Source organism: Tribolium madens, unplaced genomic scaffold (assembly GCF_015345945.1).
Source record: "Tribolium madens isolate multiple individuals breed KSU strain unplaced genomic scaffold, Tmad_KSU_1.1 Scaffold_71;HRSCAF=194;Tcas5.2_LG6, whole genome shotgun sequence".
NCBI lineage: Eukaryota > Metazoa > Arthropoda > Insecta > Coleoptera > Tenebrionidae > Tribolium > Tribolium madens.
Genome location: NW_025401041.1, coordinates 4,318,287 through 4,339,491, shown reverse-complemented (window position 1 = coordinate 4,339,491; position 21,205 = coordinate 4,318,287). Strand labels below are relative to the sequence as shown.

At 29.8% G+C, this 21,205-nt stretch overlaps 1 protein-coding gene and 1 pseudogene across 1 annotated transcript in view; one reads left to right on the top strand and one right to left on the bottom strand.

The window, feature by feature from the left end:
* Positions 1 to 6,315: 6,315 nt before the first annotated feature.
* On the bottom strand, positions 6,316 to 6,725 carry LOC123009136 (annotated as a pseudogene).
* Positions 6,706 to 21,205, top strand: part of LOC123008411 (E3 ubiquitin-protein ligase FANCL) — a 26,833-nt gene continuing 12,333 nt past the window's right edge. Inside the window, exon 1 of the mRNA XM_044404195.1 lies at positions 6,706 to 6,822. The gene's annotated coding sequence lies outside the window, so the exon portion shown is untranslated. The remainder of the gene's footprint in view (positions 6,823 to 21,205) is intronic.

The window sequence follows — 21,205 nt, the reverse complement described above, 5'->3', positions numbered from 1 at the left end:
GTAGTAGTTTTTTTTTAAGTTTAATTAATTTATTATACATATACCTACTTACTTTTAGTGTTTTGTTTTTTTTTTATTTGCCGTATACATGATGGTTAAATTACGTCCTATACATTTCAGATTGAACATATTTTTTGTTTATTTTTTACATTGTTTAGTGTAACTTATACAATATGTTTCCTGCTAAATTGCAATTCTCTACAGTCTTCTGTCACTAAATTCTCTTCGTCACTCTCATCTCTAATAAAATCTTTCCGATTTCGATTCCGCATCCGCGCACAAAAGAGTCAGTCCTTCCCGTCTAGAGCCATTGTCGATGATTAAAGAAAAAAAAACAAACCTGCGATAAGATTGAATATAATGCAGTTTTAATAAAGAGCACTATGCATCCTTAGGGGGAACGGAACCGTCACGTCAATGAACTTCAACCCATCACCTGGCCACAGTCTGATTTTTAGTCTAGTCCAAAAATAAGTTAAAATCATCTTCAGTCTGAATAGAACCGGCCGATATATCTGCATAAAACTTAAAACGAAATGACCGTTGCACATTATTCAGACCGGCCTGCATAATGCATTATATTTTTACTTCACGACCCCTTCTTCATATACGTATGGAATTCACATGTGGCGGTCTCAGGACTATAACGAACTGGAAGTGATTTTTTTACTAAAACGACAAAAATTTCATTTCACACGAGGGACGAAAAGGAATTTTATCAACGATTGAATGAGTGGTTGGGGATGAAACGAAACGCCCTCGTGGTAAATAGGAGGATAGGAAAGAAATGGCGGATGGGATGAGAGAGGATCGTGTGATTTAAATACTTTGTAGTATCCTTAAAAAAAGTTACTAAATTTTTTATGATGTCATTTATCTTTATCATAAACTACAGCTGCTTAACTAAAGCAAACACGAAGACAGTAAATTGTTTCAGGGAGTAAATATTGAACGATAGTGTAAAAAAACCTCGTGATTTTTTTCAGAATGAATATTTTAGAATGCAGTGTTGTTATATGCAGTCGATGGTCCCATTTCGACCAATGACTCTGTTTGAATTTACGAAGGCGGAGAAATTTTCTGACCAAGGTTTTTATTTGGGCACGGATGACCTTCACTGAATTTATTTATTTATTTTTGCGTAAACTCAATATACCTACATTTTTGTATTTCTCCCATTTTACATTTTTTTTTATAAATTTCATCACAGATTTACAAATTAATACGAACTACATTTAAACTACGTTTAAAAAATCCTATTTTGTAACGTCCGATGTAGAGGGGATGGAAAGCCATATTAACCTACATTTTGGCTTCTGTGTATTATGTTTTATAAATTCCCTAATCGGTTTGTAGTTTTTTTCTTAGTGGAAGCATCAGTGATGGGTTTCTCTTTGTTTGAAATCGTTTTGAAATTTACGGTGGTCGACAAAAATTGAATTAACTTTATAAAAAATGTTGGAAATGTTATAAAAAAAGTTTGTTTTCTTTGATTTCGAAATTTGTGACGTGTTTCTGGCTAAAAATGTAATATTCTCTGTCTATGAGTAAGTAAAAGTGAGTCATTTAAGTATTGTTTTTATACCACGTGTTTACTAAATGTCACGTTGTCTTTAAGACTGCCTATTGTTTTACAAAACAATTTGATTTAGTTTCTGCCATAAAAATTGTTTATTCGAATAAATTGACTGATAACGTGGCCACTTAAAGGTAAACATTATACAGTAAAATGGGGTGGGTTACTTTGACTTCCCAGGTTACTTTGACATGTTATGGGGCTACTAATTTTGTTTCATTTTCAGTATTGGTACCTACCGAAATTATGTTTATTTCATTTTTATGCCATTTAAAAGCAATAACAAACCAAAAAATGACTTATCACATTATTTTCAGTCAAAAATTTGAGCAAAATAAAATTTTAACAAAGTTAAGGTCCAAACGTGGTAGGCCATCTAAATGGCGTTGATTTTTGACATTACAGAAATGTCAAAGAAAATATTGAAATAATGTATGAATCTGACATAAAATCGTCGAAATGGGGCAGTGAAGTAAGAGAAACTGCAAAGCAATTGAATACTAATTTAGCAAAATATTATGCGTAACTTGACAATTTAAAAGAAAAAATTCCCAGTATTTTGTAATTTTAAGGTTGGCTATCCTGCATATTACCGCCCAAGAGAAGTAATATTATTGCTCCTCATGAGATTTAATGATGTGTTTCCCAACCTTTAAAAGGTTAGTATCGGCATATTACATTAGTGATTGTGAATAAAGTTTATTTATTTACATCATTTATTACATATTTTTAGTTCTAAGGTGTCAAAGTATCTCCCAGGCTAGCATAACTTTCATTTTCAACGTATTAAAGGGACTGTTAAAATAGACCCGAAGTCGGGGTTTCTTTGACACCAAATTTTCAATTTTCTTTTTGAATAAACTATGACCTCAAGGCAAAATATTAAGTTTGTTTTTAAAGCATAAGGATCAATAATTGTTCTGTTACTAATTTTTTCAAGAAAATATTGCAACAAACAAAAAAGTTACATTAACAAAACCCCTCACACTATGTCAAAGTAACCCCGGTTCGATGCATATAAATTTTTTCTCGTACTGACCTTTATTTTGTCTTAATAATTAATCAGATTATAATAATACAGGTTGACAAAGCTGAGATGTCGAACTTACATGCGATTTTGAGAAGAATTCGTTATGTAGGTTTTTTATTTATTCTTTCATGTACCATAAAATCGAAAATTGACTTTATTGGTTCAAACGTACGAGAAATATTAAAAAAAAAGTAGGTATAGTTATAAAATTGTACTTTGTTTTTTAAGTCCCTTGATCAGAGTAAAATTGAATTTATTATTTAGGAATGAAAAGTGCACATTTTTAATTAAAATTTTAATTATTGCGTAACAAGTGATATTATTATTACCAACATGATATCTGTGAGTGAAACGGAGCCTTTGACTTTCGTAAGAGATATGATTAGTAATACTACCAGAGTATGTAATAAATAGGGCTCTGATGTCTTTAGATCCCTCAACCCAATTGAGGTAGTTTTCTAAAATTATGCGGGCCTTAGTAATAATTAATAAATAAATAATCAAATTTTTTAGATATATGCAATTAACAGAAATGCATTTGTTATGTTTTTTCTGTAAAAACACTAATGTTAGTTATGTTACACTTTTTATAGTTAGGGTAAGTTGGCAACATCGTTTCCGATTCAATGACGGAATGCTAATATTTTATTATTTTATGTTTTACAATATTTGTAACATTATACAAATTAATGATAAATAATGATAATAAAATATTGTATGGTGAGCGTTGTGATAACAAGAATTTAATCACAAGCATTCCATTTTCGCTGGTTACCAACAAATTAATTTATTTTGGCGTTTTTTTTAACTGTTATTATGGATGCTGTAATCAAATTTTATTTGAATTTTTGGGTTCATAAAAATACATTATAAGTATCGAGAAAAAGTCACTAAAATTCTTCTGATAAATCAAAGTCAGATATGTGTGATAAATAGCCACCCAATTATTCCACAAAATGTGATATAATAATTCGAACGAAATGCAACACCTGTCAAATAGCTACCAATTTACTACTATACCTACCTCTTATTTTTTTTCTAATGCGGTTTCAGGTAGCAAATATTTTTCTGACAGAGAGCGAAAAAACGTACGTAAAAATTCCTTCATGTTATCAGTAGTTACGGGGGGCGGTTACGTAAGAAGTGTTATCGACAGGTGACTTATCTTATCTGATAGTTAGGTGTCTCTACTAAAAAAAAATGGGAAAATGTCTGTGAAATGTCTGGATATATTAATTTATTCAGTCTGACCTTGCAAGTTCATCAGATATAAATCTTGACTCGGGTTATGGTCGTTTGGTTTGGATAAAAGTGCGAAATTTGAATAGATATTTAAACAATTTGAGGAAAAAATCTGACGACTACATCTAATTTAATTTTATAGATTGAAACAATTAAGGAAAAATGGTTTTTAATTTGTTAATTGGAGCGTTTATTATGATTTTTCTTTATTGAATAGAATAATGAAAGTGGACTTTGAGAAGATTGGTATTATGAAAAAATCAGGTGAAATTAATTATTCATTATTTTATTTATCAAGGTGATTTATGTGACAACTGAAAGAACATTGATGTAGATATATGGAAGAAAAGGTAAAGTAAAATTACAAAGTGAAATTTATTTCTTATTTAATTCCATATGAGAAAACAATGACCGTTAATGTACTTAATAATTACTTAATTACCTTTGTGTTTTCATCAATTTCGGTAGTTGATCAGAAATTCAATTTTGCAATTTATAACCTGCAGTCAACTAATAAGTAAACAGTAAATGGAGTACAGTATACGGAAGGCTTTTACATTTTGTTGTTCTAATTTCTTGTTTGTAATACAATTAAAGCGCTAAATAAATATAGCAGAAACTTAAACTTGTATTTTTGTATACGCTATATACAAAAATAACAATTTTACGGGCTCCCTAAAATGAGTTTTTTTTCGGACTCAATAAAATAGTACGTAAAGCGCTTATTTTAGGTACTATTTTTTATTTTTCACTACTATTTTCGAGAAATTAATCAGACACAATAAAAGGTTTTATTGTGTTTTAAGAGTTTGAAGAAAAAAATGTTTGTGACACGTACCTAAAAAGTTTTCCGGATTTATCTGCTATTCCAGACTCGGCTTCGCCTCGCATCGGTTCGTCCGCCAAATTGTATTTTGGGTACTTGCAACAAAGATAACTATTTTGCTTAGATTTTAGCTATCAGAACAAAATGTTTGTTTTGAATTAAATTTAGAGGTATACAGGCTGCGCCAGAACTCGCGTCCCATAGGATGTATGTATAAATATATACATGGTCATTTTTTAAGCATTAAAATTCCGATGATGTAAACACAAAGAAATTGAATTTTTTGATGTTGGAATTTATACCTACTAATGGATCTAGAATTTTTACGAAAACTCAATTTCTTGCTGTTTACTCTTGCTAATTTTATTGTTCTTATTATTACTGAAAAAATAGAAACAATTGCTGAAGAAAATGTAGATACATTTAGAAATATAAACAAAGTAAATAGTTATTTACATTCGCTTCTGGTAACTACCTTACATTTTATACAGAGCCAAGTGAATTTGACACAGGAGTGTGTTAATAATTGAGCCGTTTAAAATGGTTAACACAACATTATTAAAATGTCAAATGGCATTTTAATAATTAAGTTTGGATATACAAAAGGATATATTTTATAAACACGTGAAACACGTTTTTATTCACAATCATGCAGTAATAATCGAATTACGTTGCATGTGATAAGTTGGAACGTATGACATTTCAACTTCTTCATTTTATAGTATACAGGGTGTTTCACATAATTTTACGAGGCCTGCCCTGTAAGATGCAATCAATAATACATATTCCGATACGAACTCGATTACAAATTTCGAAAAATTGGATAATCTTCTCTAGTTTGTTCACCCTTTCAAAAATTATAACGTTTTTAGTTAGTTAGTGATTAAGATAGATAAACTAGAATTATATTCATGCCATCTCTTGATAGAACAAATGATAATTGTTTCTGAAAAACTGCAGTTTATGACTATTAATGAAACAGTGATTAGTTTGACAACTACTGTCATGGGTCTCCAAAAATTAAATAATTAAATGTGTATTTTTTGTATACAGTGTTTTGTGACTTTTGTATATTTGGGTGCGTACATTAGGCGCAAGCCTCGTAAAGTTATATGAAACACCCTGTACAAACCTTGGTAGTCGGCTTATTGCGCCTTGGTAATGAACCACCTCCCACCTCGGTATGTAATCTACTATTTCATAGTTGTCAAACGTATGATATCGTTTACAGGTTAGGAGGCCAAAAATTTATATTTCAAAAAAATAAGGTTATTCTTTTTTATAGTTTTTACTCTTGAATTTTGACCGACTTATTTTTTTGTTGAGTCAATTTTTCCTTCTATTTCTCTGCTTGTGATGTACCGGGAAAACTTTCAAGCAACATTTTCATTTGTGACGGTTTTAATTTATTATCTTTGGTCTTTCATCTGTACAATATTTCCAAGAATTTTTTTATTTATTATTTATTACGATGTATGAATTGTGTTGTCTGAAGTAGATAAGGCTTTGTTTTGTTCATTCAGTTTTTTAATCTTCATGTCCACAAAATAAAAATGTCAAAGTTTTGGGTTTTTTTTGTTTGTAATCGAAAAAAAGTCCAAAAATGTTAGTAACCCATATACTTCCGGGTCCTCTTCGTCTCTAGCATTTGATTTTGAATCCGTCACCGTGGCGACGCTGCCGCCGTCGCCGGAAAAACTTCCTCCCCTGTCGGGTGCAGTTGTAGAGACGCTTGCATCGGCGTCGTCGCTGCAGTTTTCCCCTCAAATCTAGATCAATATTTAGTGCACGAGCGTCCTCCGACTCGGCCATGTTCGCAGTTGCACCCTCGAGAATGGCTCGGTGTCTCGGTGCCCCCATGACCATGGCGGTAACGACGACGACGGCCCCCAGGAAAAAACGACGACGATTCCATCTAGACAGTGCAGGGGTCGCTGGCTGCAACGCCATGGTCATCGTCGATCCACGTCTCCTCGTTGTAGTTATATTCAACTGCACCGTTTGGAATGCACGCGCTCGACTCTTTGATTGGTTCGTTCGTCGAAAAACATTACAAAATGTCGGGTTGAGACGGCCGTTGCGTCGATTAAAACAGTGCCGTGGTTATGTGGAGTGATTTTGGTGAGGTTTTTGAGGAGGTTGAGAAAGGTAAGGGGAGGGAATTGGTAACAACGCAATTGAGGCACCGGAACGTTCTATGAATTGGGGAAAAAGACGCAAAATGAGATTTTTATGGATAATTATAGAGGAAGGTAATGACTGTAATGATGTGTAATTGGTCGCGAGTTTTTTGAGGAAATACAATTTTTTTTTTCAACTTGGGGTTATTAAAGACGGCTTTGGATTGGCCAAGGGGAGGTTCAAGTAGTGTTAAGTTGTGTGACACAAAGAGTATATTAAAACATGATTTACATGTTTATTTTCAAAGATGTTTTGTTGAATTTTAGCAGAAGCATGACGAGAAAAAAATTTTCGAAACTAAATTTATTGTTGACTATTGGTAAATCAATACGGTAATAAATGTGGGATTTTCTTACTGGTAATGACTCCTGAGAGTTATACTAGTTATTTTCAGCTAGGTTTTAATTTTTTTTAAAGATTATTTTAATTTTGTAGTGGGAATTATTTTTGTCTTTTACTGAATTACAAGGAATTTTGGTTTCTGTTTGTGAAACGTTAAAACATAATCCGTTGAAGACCACACAAGAGTTCGATAAATTAGAAAATTATTTGACTGTACTTTTCTGAAACGTGTTGCCATTGGCAATTCTTACTCGAGCTCTGCGGGTTCTTGTGGCAATTCCTGGCGGAATCTTCAGAGGATAAAGGCACTTTTTGATTGTTTTTGGTAATGAAACACAAGAGACGGGGTAAAATTAGGAATTAACAACTGAGTTAACATGTTAAACGACTTTTTGAAGTATCTAAAAGTTACTGAAGTCCGATTATTTTTTATTAAAACATGTTGGAAAATAAGCTAAGCAAATGTATACAGAATGTTGACGGTCTTGTGGTTGAAATTAAAAAAAAATAGATTACATATTCAGTAATTAATAAAAAACTAAACGTTATACAATGGGTCCCAGGACTTTGTGTGCATAACAAAATTGCTAGACTTTTAAATCCATCAACCCCAGAAGGGCAACTCGAGGTGTTACTGCAAAATGACATCACTTGCTTATTTTCAAAAATAATACCATTCTGCCTGCAAATTAAAAAAAAATGTCTGGCTTACTGCATAATTTTAACACTTTTAATTTGTTTTTAATGTTAGTGTCAGACTTTTGTGAAATTAAATTTTACAATGTAATCATGTAACAATACTTTCTACGATGCTCAGCGAGACAACGAGTATTTTTCGTAAGTTTTCAATAAAAATGTAATCATAATGTAATGCTGAAAGAAATTCCAACTATAGACCGGAATTTTATATCAAATCAAAAAGAATTGAGCTAGAAGAAGTTATTTCTAAATAATGCTTTTTTACTGAAGATGGTACTGGAGATATTTGAGAAAATGGGAGATTTATTGGGAATTTTTAAAACTTTTAATATCGAATTTTGAAAGTTATCAATAATTATACCATGTCCAGCATCTGCAACAAGTAGATTACTGTGTTATAGCGTGTTGATCTAATAACACCACTGTTGACAGTAAAAGCAAATTAAATACGGTCAAAATTACAGTAAGCCAGATATTTATTGCAACTTAAAGGGAAATTTGAGGGTAAACTGAAACTAGAAGTCAGCTTAATTTTTTAGTAATATTCTGAGATTAGTGGTTTTTAACGTTTAGCAACTTTGTTAGGCAAGCAGAAGTAAATTTTTCGGTTTTATTTTTTAGTAACGTATTGCCGTCGGCACGTGACATTTTTCTCTAAGCGCGAGTTTTAAGACACAACCTGTATAAAATAAAAATTTACCTTATGAAACAATTAGTTTTGAATTATTTGTTTGAGAATTGCAGCTTCAGGTACTGCAATCGCTATTAGTGTCATTACCTTGTGCTTCACCGTAAATCATAATTACGACAACGAATTTACTATTTCAACGATCCATGATCATAAATTTGAAAAAAAGTCAAAAAAAAAATCAAATCAAACTTATTGGAAACCATTTCATTAGAAGTGATTAAACAGATATCTTCGAATTTTGATAAAAACTAAGGCAAAACCAAATCAATTATTGACAGTGTCAAAACTATAAAGTGATTTCTTAAGTCCAGGGACTCATTAATTAATTAACATTATTAAATTCCACTTTTCTGTGAGTTTTTCTTTGTCGGCTATACTATAATTTTTAACTCCAAGACCATAAACACCCTGTATTACACGAAATAGAAAGTTTAAATAAGGATAGTCTGTGTAGAGGTGTTCCAGAACTCGTGCCCCAGAGAAAAATGCCATGTAAAGTAAGATACCAGGAACATGGAAAAAATGTTAAAAAATTCTATCTATAAAAATTTGGAAGTTATGAGAGTTTAAATTTGCACTCTATTTCTGTTGGAGAAATAATTTTCCAAGTTTTATTTTCTACAGGCTATTAGAAGAGGAAAAAAGTAAGCTGTATGGTAAATTGTAACTCTGTTTAATGTTATTTGTGGCTTTAACTGGCAAAATTTTTGTACCTTTACTAAATAATTATAAAAAAAAACATATATACAAGATCATCAGTTTCATTAAATAGTCAAGTGTCAAATTTTTTTGACAGATTTAACTTTTTTTCTATGTTCATAGTATCTTATTTTACTTGCGCGAGTTCTGACGCACCCTGTATATTCTTGATGTGCTGTAATAAACGTTTTTTTATAAATTACATATAGAAAAATGTTTTTGTGCCGGTCAGTATATTTTTGTTGGTGTCGATTCATTAAATTATGTATGAAGTCTGTTTTTTACTTCGAATGAATTTTATTATTAAAAAAGTGTGGATTTCTAGTAGTAAAAAAATATTGAAGCATTTCTGACAGCTTCTTTTTCTTGGACATTTTTTTTATGAATAAAATGGATTTTGTTTAAGTTTTAAAGGAAATGCATGATATTAAGTTTTAATAAAGACTGCTTTTTGAATAAATTTTTATCATTATTCTTACAATATGGAGAGTTAGTGATTTGAATATGAACAAAGTATACAAAATTTTTGAAAAAAAAAAACAGTTGGTCGATGATAATTTCTAGTACTTACCTAATTTTTGGGTCCGAGGAAACCCTTTAGGTTTAAAGAAAATGCAACCCTAAGAAAGTCTGATTTAGGAATAAATTTTCATGCATAGTGATTTGTCTTTCATATAGTATCAAATTTAACAAAAGATTTTAGTTGGTTGTCTACAGTGACTTTTTGGAGACAAGAGACCTATAAACATTGATGTTTTTGCTTGTTTTTCATATCTTCAGCTTTAACCCACAAAGAATCAAAAGTTGAAATTGTTATAAATTCTTTACACAAAAATTTACCAGTTGAAAGAGGTAACAATCGTCAAAGGCAAATCTTTTCTTTAAGTGGTGTAGGTATAACAATAAAATTTTTCTACTAATTTTCAAATACATTTTCTTTTAGAAAACGGCGATTTTCTTATGCAACGACCTAATATACATTTTAAAAACACAAATCAAGGTGTTGATTGATTGATTAAATAAAAACCTAGATTGAATAAAAACTTGGACTTACAGAAATTAGAAGGAGTTACCTAAGTGTATTTAAAATAGCTTATTTAATTTAAAAATTGCAAAATGCAAAATGTGTTGATTTAGGATTTTTTTTTCATTGTATTAAAACTATATGTCTCAAAAATGGTAAATTTTGATCAAATTTATTTCTCAATTAGATCGCCATAATGATAAATCAGATTATAAACTCGTAAATAATATTCTGTTGTCTCCCATCAATTAAATAAATTTCATTCTACCTTAGAAAAAGGCACTAACAAGACACTATGTTCCTTGCGGTGTTAATGGCTTTGTGCAAGACTAATAAATTCAATTATCTCTTTACATACGTCATGTTTTTTTTGCACTGTTTCCATTTACCGGGTGGTCTCTTGTCTTTTGAGTATTTTGCAATCATATTGTAGAATTTTCTCTCGGCATATTTCACTCGACTAATTCTTGGAATATTTAAATGTAATTTTGAAATTCATTTCATTTTGACGTAACGTTGAGAAATAAATGGTACTCACATATCAATTTATTCATCCGATCACGTTCCACGTTGATTTATTGTTATTTTATAGGCATTTATCAAAATAATCTTTACGTAAGTTTAGTAAAAGCATGCCAGTGTTGTTAAAAAAGCAAGTCTGTAAGTTACTACAACAAATTTGAATTTAAAATATTTAGGTGAAAAAAGGCTGTGGTTGATTGCAAAAGGCACAGATGGTAACAAAATTGAGAAATTCAACGAAAATATCAAACAATTATTTTAACACAAACACAAATGGCTTTTTTCAAATTATTAACCGCTATATGAAAACCGCAATAAATGGACAAGCTCTAAATTAAGCAGAATTGTCATTAATTCCTGTAAAACTTCCATCAACGGTTTGCAATGAAAAAATATATATTTTTTATGTGGGGAGAATATCACGTTTTTGAAACTCAATTATGATGATTTCGATTTAATTGCCGTTTGAAAAACTGCACCTGACTCGAAAAATAATTACAGCGTGAAGAATGAAACTGGCTTATTTCTTATAATCTCAATTTATATTTTTTCGAAAATTGCTTAATTATTACAGTGGAACAAATGTTTTCTAATTTAAAAAACAAAACAATATTTTTACTTCTATTTTGATAAGAATTTGTTTAAAAAAAGAATTGGTTAGGTATAATCAACATAGTCATTTTTTTTAATAACGTCCATAATGCTTCCGCGATTATTTTACCATAAAGTTTGCTTTTAATTTCATAATACGACTAGATCTAGTCACAAATCTGACAAACTCTGTTTTCAGTATAATTTGAGGAAATTGCTTTCCATTTTGTTAATTTTTAGTTAGGGTTGAAATAGTAACACATTATCTATTGGTTGTTATTGACTGCATGTTCGATAATATGCAAAACAAATTAAAAAATATTGACATCATATTTTGTTTAATTTGAAAATATTCGCAACTGCATCACGTTTTTTATGTTTTTTTCTTTTAGAAAAAATGTTGTTTCATGTGCAATTGTTAAATGTTACACACAGTATCAGACATTCCTGATTGATCGATTCACGATTGTCTGAAATTTGCGCTTACGTTTATTAAAATTTTATTGTTGTGACTAATGAGTTTTTTGTATTAATCAAGTTGGTAAATAACAATACTGAGATATTATTGTGTGTTTAATAATAGTGTAATACACGTCGCAGTCATAACAAGTCTATTTTTTAAGACCTATTGACAAAGTAATTAATTTATTGGCGAACTTGACATTTGGTCAATTTTAAAAGCATCAACTCTCTTAATGGAACAGTCACCGACTAGAGCAAAATGAAAAAACTTGAACTGTTAGAGAGAAAAATGTGTAACAATTAGGTACTTTGCTCATAAACATAAAATTGATTAAATACTACTCTAGGTAGCATTTCAAAAAATTTGGATTGTCAAGCAAAATCAAATTTACATTGTGAAATTTATTACCCTCTTTTTGACGTTTTTGTATGTCGCAAATTGTTACTTTAAAAATATATTTATATAAAAGTGGCAAATACAAAAGAAATGATTTTATTCTTCGATACTGTCAAAATTTACGGTTTTTTTTTCCCGTGTAAGGACAACTGTTTGGCATTTCTCAATACGAAATGTCAGATTATTTTCAACGAATTTAAAACAAGTTTAAGCCTTGTTGAGTCTAATTCGAAGAATAAAATGTTGTATTCAACTCGTTTGAGTGTAAAACGGACGCTTTATTCCACCTCGTGGAACCTCGTTACACTCGTGGTTCAAAAATACTCTCGGTGAAATAATGCGTCCGATTTACACTCAAACTCGTAGAATAAATAACTATTCTCAAAAGCTTTGGCGTGAAATAATTGAAAATTTAGCGAAATCTGTGTTTTTATTTTACGATTGCGATTTTGTTTTTTTTATAATTCTAAATTCTAAGTACATAACTAAAAATGGCTTTCTTAGTGTACCATTCATTTTTGGGATGTTTTTCGCTTTTATTTTATTTGTTTTGTGTGTCTTATTATTTTTCTTAATTTAATTTTGTAAAGAATATAAAAAATTGAAGCTTTTGAAGGTAGAATACAATGAGTAAAAAGTTTTTGGTGGTACTGTTTTAAATGGCTCTTCTAATAAAAATATTTTTCTAATAAGGAAACGATTTCATCAATAGGTTTTACCTAGAAGGTGGTATAGGTACTTATACAGGATGCGCCAGAACTCGCGCCTCACAGAAAAAGGTAAGGTAAAGGTAAAAGGTAAGATACCAGGAACATGGGAAAAATGTAAAAAAAATCTATCTATAAAAATTTAGAAGTTATGATAGTTTAAATTTTGCACTTTGCCTATTCCTGTTGAAAAAATAATTTTCAAATTTTTTTTGCTACAGGCTATTAAAAGAGGAAACAAGGAAGCTATATCCTAAATTGTAACTCTGTTTAATGTTATTTGTGGGTTTTATTTGCAAAATTTTTGTACCTTTACTAAATAATTATAAAAAAAATATATACAAGATCATCAGTATCATTAAATAGACAAAAAAATGTTAACAGTCAAAAGATTATTGTCAAAAATTTTTCACAGATAGAATTTTTTAAATATTTTTCCCATGTTTCTGATATCTTATCTTATTTGAAATTTTTCTCTGGGACTCGAGTTCTGACGCACCGTGTATAATACTTAAAAAAAGAGTAATTGTGGTGGTGAGATGTTTATAAACATACATAAGTAGTGGCATTAAAAAAAGTGGGATGACGTCACTAATTTTGACATTTGACAAACCTTAAACGTCAAACTACTTTTTATGGTCAAAATTATTTAACTTTATCGAGCGTTTTTTTTCGAAAAAAACATATCTACCCTTTAAGAAAAATTTTTAAGTCCAATATTTAATTTACTTATTTTTTTTATTAAATATGTAAGGTGTCAAAAAATTATACCACAAATTTGATATCTAAATGCTTCATTAAAATCAATTAAAAATATGAGGTTTTTTTAAGAAATAAGAAAAATTCAGTGATGTCATAGCACGAAAATAAACGAAGGTGAAAATTTTAATTTCATACTAGAATGTACACTTTTAAAAAATAGTATTGACTTGTTCGAGGATTTTTTCAAAAACTGATTAGTTTTAATTTGAATGAATTTATCTACAAGTTTTTTAAAAGTTACATAAATTTGGAACGCTGTAAGTAGATTTTAAAAATGTTTAGGAGGGACTTTTTTATTATTTAGTAACGATTTTTTATATCTAAACGATTTTTGTGAAAGTGTTTTTTTTAGTATTAATTTGACTGAAGAGTTCATCACTACATGTTTCAAAAATTGTTTTTAATGGAAATTTTTAAATTTTTGTGGCACTGCAATCATTCGAGGAAAAGTTACGTTTTACTGGTTTATAAAAAAAAAACTTATCAAAGCTTCGTTTCCGTTTTGTGTTTCTCGTTATTAAGCAACACTTCAAGCTCAAGGATTATAAATAAAGTTTTTGGTGTGTTCGCTATAAAAATTTGACAAGAAATAAAATAAATGATAAATAACTGGGTCAAAATTATGAAACAACTACCCTTGAAGCTTGGATCACAAAAATCGGCCCCATCCTCGTTGCACCCCAACAAAGCCACCGTCCCCTAAATTTCCACCCCTCAACGAACGACCTTCGCCGAATATCATCACCTCTTCGTTCCATCCGTCCAAAAACAGTTATTCGTAGCAACACCAACACGAATTGTGCAAAGAGGGGATGAGTTGAATTTTTCGCACCCTTCAAAAAAAAAAAAAATTTTGTGTATATTGTGACGAATCGGTAAATCTCCCCTCTCAAATATACCATTCATTCAAAGGGACTTTCCTGTTCTAATTGCACGCCTAGAAAAGTAGCTAGGAGGGTGCGAGCGAGTGTTCTATTGGTGCTAACGGTTCTAGAACCGTTTTGGAGACCAATGAGGGCATCGGTTCGCTGTTGGAGATTTCCAGAAATGACGATTTTGAAATGAAAGGGTCAAAAGGGGCGGAAGTGGAGAAAGAAAATGTCAAGGTATTGAAGGAATGACCGGTTTCCTGACGATAAATAGGTTTGACGATGGGTTTCTTAATGGGGCTATGAGTGATTATAGCGTGGCGCTGGTAATCTCTAGGGTGAATGATGGATTGACCGTTTTGTGTGGATTTGGGAATTTTATTTGTGTTGCCGATGAGTTTAAATGTAAATTGGTTTTATTGAATTTTTTACATTTCGATACATTTAACATGGGACAATCAATGATAATTGTTGGATCGGTTGGGATTGGGATTGCTATGGATCAATTATTTTTTTTTTAATTTTGAGTTACAGGTGACTGTAAAAATTATTGACGTTAAAAGAGCAATAGCAAGAAAAAAATAATGTTTTGACTAAATTTTGTAAATCTTTATTTAGATCTTTATTTAGATTTATTTGTTTTTTATACGCAAGACAATTGGTAATAAAAACATTTCTCGCAATGATGTTTATATGCGTATCCTAGTTTAAATTTTGTTTTTTTAACGGAAATCACCAAAGTTAAAATTTTGGTGAAAAAATTTGTAGCAGCTTATCTCCATACTCACAAATTTTGTTTGCTTTTTGTTCTGCCTCAAGGAATTTTGTTAAAATGTTATGGTGCTAAAATGTTGTCAAAATGTTGTGTCCATGTGTGCTAATAATATTGATAGAAACACACTGCAAGTAATGTTGATGTGGGCGCAAAAATGAACTTCTTGTTACAAAAACTTTTATGAGTAAGAAAAAGTTATTTTGCATGAAGATTGGCAATAAATTTTGTGTAATTTATTGAAATGAGCTCGAAGTTGATGCATGTTCTAAATTCTTCAGCTTTAGTTTAAAAATTGTTACTTTTTCCACCAGAAACACTAATTTAAATGCGTTCTTCATTCATGTTTATTTTGTATTTTCGTAAATTTATTGCTAAAAATTAACGATTGTTTAGCAGACCTGCTTACAAATTGTGTGTAAATTTTAATAGTGGGCTTTTTCTGATTTCTAATTGCACACTTTTCTTCTCAAATTTACATATTTTTATCTCTAAATCTTAGACGATTTCAAATTAAGTCAAAAAGTGAAACTGTCAACTTATTTTATTAAAATTACCATGAATGAATTTGCTAGGGGTTCTAAGATTAAGATTATTTACATTTTCGTTAAAAAACAGACTTTACGATTTGTTTATTTATAAAAATGGATTTTAAATACATATTTGAATATTGTTTTGACAATTTTGTAGTGTTAAACAAGGAAAGAAATCATTTACATTACCTTTATAACTAAAAGAGTAGTGCTCCATATAGTATTTCATATTAAACCGGAAACCAAAGCATGACAAAATGATAAATCAAATTAATTAATAATATAAGCAATTTTATACATCAACAGTATAATTTATTATTATTAATTTATGAACCTGTTAAATGTTTATTATTGCAAGTAAGTAACTAAAAATAATATTTAAATAAACATGTTTTAATCATTTTCTACAAGAAAAATGCTCCAATTATTACTAAACATATTTTATATTTTTGGATTTCTCTTGTTTCTTACCGTTGTTTATAATTTTTTACAAGAAATTGTCCAAAAACGTTAAAAACAAAATTTTCTTCAATAATGTGTAAGAAACAATTGTGTAAAGTGCAATTTCAATTGATATTAGGTCTTTTTTCTGGTAATTTGAACGCTTCGTGTTGTGCAACATTAAATCGAACTATCTTTCTATTTCTTAACTCGATACAATTATTAGGTTATTGGATTTCTAATAGAAATTGAAATTTTCTGTGAGTATTTCATGGTTACATTAATTTTATTTTTTTAATTATTAAGAACGCGTCATTATATTCAATCACGTGGCCTTTTGGTCCGGATAAGCCAGTCTAGGTTTAACATATTCGTATTTATCGAGGTCAAGTAAAAACACAAGATTTATCAAAACTCCATTTAACACAGACCCGATAAGATAAAAAGTCTTTGTCTCTGGTATACCATTTCGAAAAAAAATCAAATAGCCACTAAATCGTGAAAAATCTAAAAATACGATACGGTGCAGCACATATTTACAAGTGCAAAGACACGAGAGATCAACGGTATTTTAAAAATAACAAAAGTGGGTCCAAAAATTGATCTCTGGTCGAGTCAGTTGCAAACCTGCAACAAAGTGCATTGCTTTGTGGTGCATTGCACTCGTTTTTAGCGATGTTGCCAAGTGGATGGGATCATCGAAGTGTGGGGATCGGAATTTGACGGTGTCAAACACGGGCCAAAATTATTTTTGGAGGGAAAAAGTGCGTCGTGATAAATAACCCCAACGAAAGCGAAATGGTTACCTATACCTACCTAAGTAAAAATTAATTTGTAATTACGACTTGTTTTACTATCATTATCACAATAATGTTTTCAGTTTTCCTATCTTTATTTACAATTGGATAAATTTCCATGATTGCCAAGTCACAACAATGCAATTTTAATTTGCCATGTGTGGGTTTTGTTTGAATCATCTATGCTGTGGGAATGCAAAATATTCGATTTTTTATTTACAAAATTTCACACATGTTAATTAAATTGGGAGTGAAAAATAATATTTCATTTGTAATTTTTTCTATTTAAGATTTATAAATTTCTAACAAAGAAGTGAAAAAGCCGTTTCTTTCAAGAATAAAGGTTATTAGTAAATAATGTATTTCAAAATAAAGAAATATGATATGAAATTTGTAAAATTCAAAATATTTCAAATTCGTTCTGATTTGTGAGAATTGTTTTTGTTACGTGGGCATTTTTTAATTTTTTTTTCAAATTAAATTGCCAATAGTTAGATTGTCGCCGTGTGTATTTATACGCTTAATTTTAATTCGTGCTTAACTTAAAGTGTTAATGCAAAGTAAGTGAAAACTTAATTCGAATTAGTGTAATTTTGAATTAAATTTTAAATTTCGTTTTGTAAATCGGCCCTAAAAGTACAGAGTGGTTATAAATGATTTTCATCTAGCCAGCAGTGAATTTTCCATGTAAAATAAAAAATGTCGCTTTACGAAAATAGGGGTACCTACTTGTTGTAACTCAAAATTAAAAAATCGCAGTTTACTAAGCGTCCACTTCTAAAATAGACTTCAATTATAAACTTGTTTTCTTCCAAAGTATACATTATTATCAATTATTATTGGAAATTAGTTGAAACAATAAAAATTTAATTAACAACAATTTATTATTATTTAATAAGTGACACTAATAACAGAACTAGAGCTTTCAAAAAAGTAGAGCGGCACAAATAAAGTTACATGCAAAAAAATCCCAAAGCTGGCTAGATGAAAATCATTTATAACCACTCTGTATTAAGTTTTAATTAATTTTAACAATATATTACGTGAGCTATGTGTATAGATAAATTCTTTTTTAAAACAATTCCACATTTCTACTCAAATAACTAAGCCACGTTTTGTAATATTCCAAACACACAAAGTTCATCATTATTATTAAATTTGAAAAGAATGAGTAAAAGTTCATTGTTAATTTATATGACTAGATTGTGAAAAGTTTTGTTTTATATTTTTCTGTTTTCAGTAGTTTTTTGGTACTTTATTTCAGTAGTCGAATGAATAAAGTACCAGATTATTAGTCAAAAATGGGGGAATAAAGCTTCATTTTATTCCCTGTTGGGAGGACAAATTAAAAATAAACAAAATAAACTTGACATGCAAGGTCTTACTCTCATTTAACCTACATTTTTTAATATTTTTAATAAAGTTTTTAATTTCTACAAATCAACACTTTTCTGTGATTATTTAAATAGGAAAACGTTGATAGTATAAAGAATCCGTCTATTCATGAAAATGTGATAGTTTGTTGCTAAATATAGAAATGTTTTATGAAATGAGAAATAAAAAAAACACACAATGTAGAGGAAATTTTAATAAATTATATTGTGTCAAATTAAATAGAATATTAATAGGCTCCGCCCATGTCTTTATAATATCGGAATTGTTTTATATCAATTGTTTATTTTTGTTTCAAAGTGACATACCTAATCTCGGACATCCGTCAAAAATTATACGTTATCTCGTACTTGAAAATAAATTATTCAAATTATCAAAAAAACTAATTTAAAATAATCCCATGACCTACTTTGACTCACTTCAAATTCGTCTTAGCAACAAATCGTATTAAAAATTTTGAACGGATAAGATTTGACTCCTCCCATTTTCTCTATCACATTTTTATTATCGTTGTCGAATTGATTTTTCCACGCCTATCTGATATATTTGTTCGTGAAACTGTATTAAATTAGTGTGTCTTGAAAGGGATGGGTTTGCGATGGTCTTTTATAGTAATGATAATGGTAAGAATGTTCGACTTTCAGATGGTCAATGTCTGATAAATGCAAAATCGAAGATCTTGTAACTTGTCTCGAGAGCATGGTATAAATTACTCAATTGTTTGCTGATAATACCCACATGTGGTCGATTCAATGGCCAGGTGGTCACTATTAACATAAGGCCGGTTTTAAAACTTAATAAGGCTTTCGAAAAATTCCTAAGAATTTTGTGAAAATAGCCAAGAAGAGCGGATTTATTTAGATTATATTGGTTCGCTAAAGTGAAATAAATTAACATTTTTTTTACCAAAATCGGAATGTGTCCTAGAATTTGGGTATGCAAATAATTTGTCTTTTGAATATTGTGTTTCGATCTGTTAGAGGCCAGAGAATTTTAACAATTTGTTTTTTAAATCAACTGTTATGGTCGAAATTTATTTATTTTTTTTCATTTTGTTGGTTCATGAAAATTATTAATACTCGAAGAGAATTTTATTGATAACATTAGCAAATAATTAAAGAAAATGCAATTGCAAGAAAATTTTCTTTTGGTAAGACCATCACGGGGTAAGGAGGATATACAACCTAGATAAAGAGGATATTTCTTCTACAAAGTGATCCCCAATGAATGAATCTGTTGGCTATCATGAATCTAATTTTTAAAAGTTACCATTGGAGTACGCTTTTGATTTACAACAATTCAACAATCTTGAGGGGTTGTACACCCGAGGAAAAAACTATTCACCAGTCTAACTTTCTGCTCACACTGCGCTTTGTTGCAATAGTGTTTCAGACTAACTTGTTGGGGAGCAGGTAATATGTAGAAAGACCCTTATTTAGGAAGTTGGTCCGGACTCACGTTTCTTCAAAACGGTCTTTTTCTGAACATTTCTTCAATGAGTATAGATTATTAAATAGTGATTATAATAATTTGCAAAATGACACTAAGCAAATTTTAGAAGAAAAAAAATGCATGCCCATGTATTTCATTTCAAAGTTAGTTTCTTTCGTTTTTTTATATTTATTTTTATTACTTCTAAACAAAGCAAAAAACCCAAAATGCCATAATAATAATAATAATAACTAATATTATACAGTATGTCCCCGAATTAATTTTTCTCTTGATTTTGAGCTTGTATTTGTCGATCACGTGATAGTTTTCCTGCTTTCGGCACAAATGTCTCCGATTTAAAATTTATTTTAATTCAAATTGTTGCTGAATTATTGAAAAATTATTACCATATGGGTCTAAATAGGTCTTAAAAACATTTCACTCGCATTTGGACTTTTTTTCTAAAAATTTAGGGAGCATGAGTGACAAACAAGACGAGCGTTTTCATCAAGATCTGAAGGGTCTTCAAAGATCGACACGAAGGTTTTTGGKATGGAAATATGTTAGTATATTACTGTTGGATTGTTATAAAGAAAAGTGATCCAAACAAGTTTAMTAACAAAAAAAGTAAAATAACTCATTTTTAATTTGTTCTTTGGCGGTTTTTGTATTTTTGTTAATTACTTATAAGTGAACTTTTTTAAATAGTTTTTTTTTGAACTCAGTGCCTCAAAATCTATAAGAAATTACTTTAAGCTAAGGTATAAAAATCGTGTAAACTAGTGTAATTTTTTCTCTGCGTTTTAAATCCCATCACATTGGCGTTTAATTTTTTTGACAACGATGTCGCTTTGACAGAAGAATTAACGCAAGTTAAATAACAAAAATGTTTGTAAAAAAACATAATTTTAATAAATGGCAATTCAAAAAAAAAAAACAGCTTCTGAAAAAAAACAGTCATTTTCAACAAAAACAATCATTATTCAATTATTTCATTAATTGTCAAAGTGACATCGTTGTCAAAAAAATAAGATCGCCAATGTGATGGGACTTGAAAAGCAAAGAAAGATTATTATTACAAGTCCAAAAGTAAACTTTTCTTCCTATTGACTCAGAATAATGAAGTTTTAATTACAGATTTCGTTTCGTTTCAGATAAAGCAAAAACATCCCTTGCTGTTAAAGTGTTACTTTATCTACTCAAAAGAATTTATAAAAAA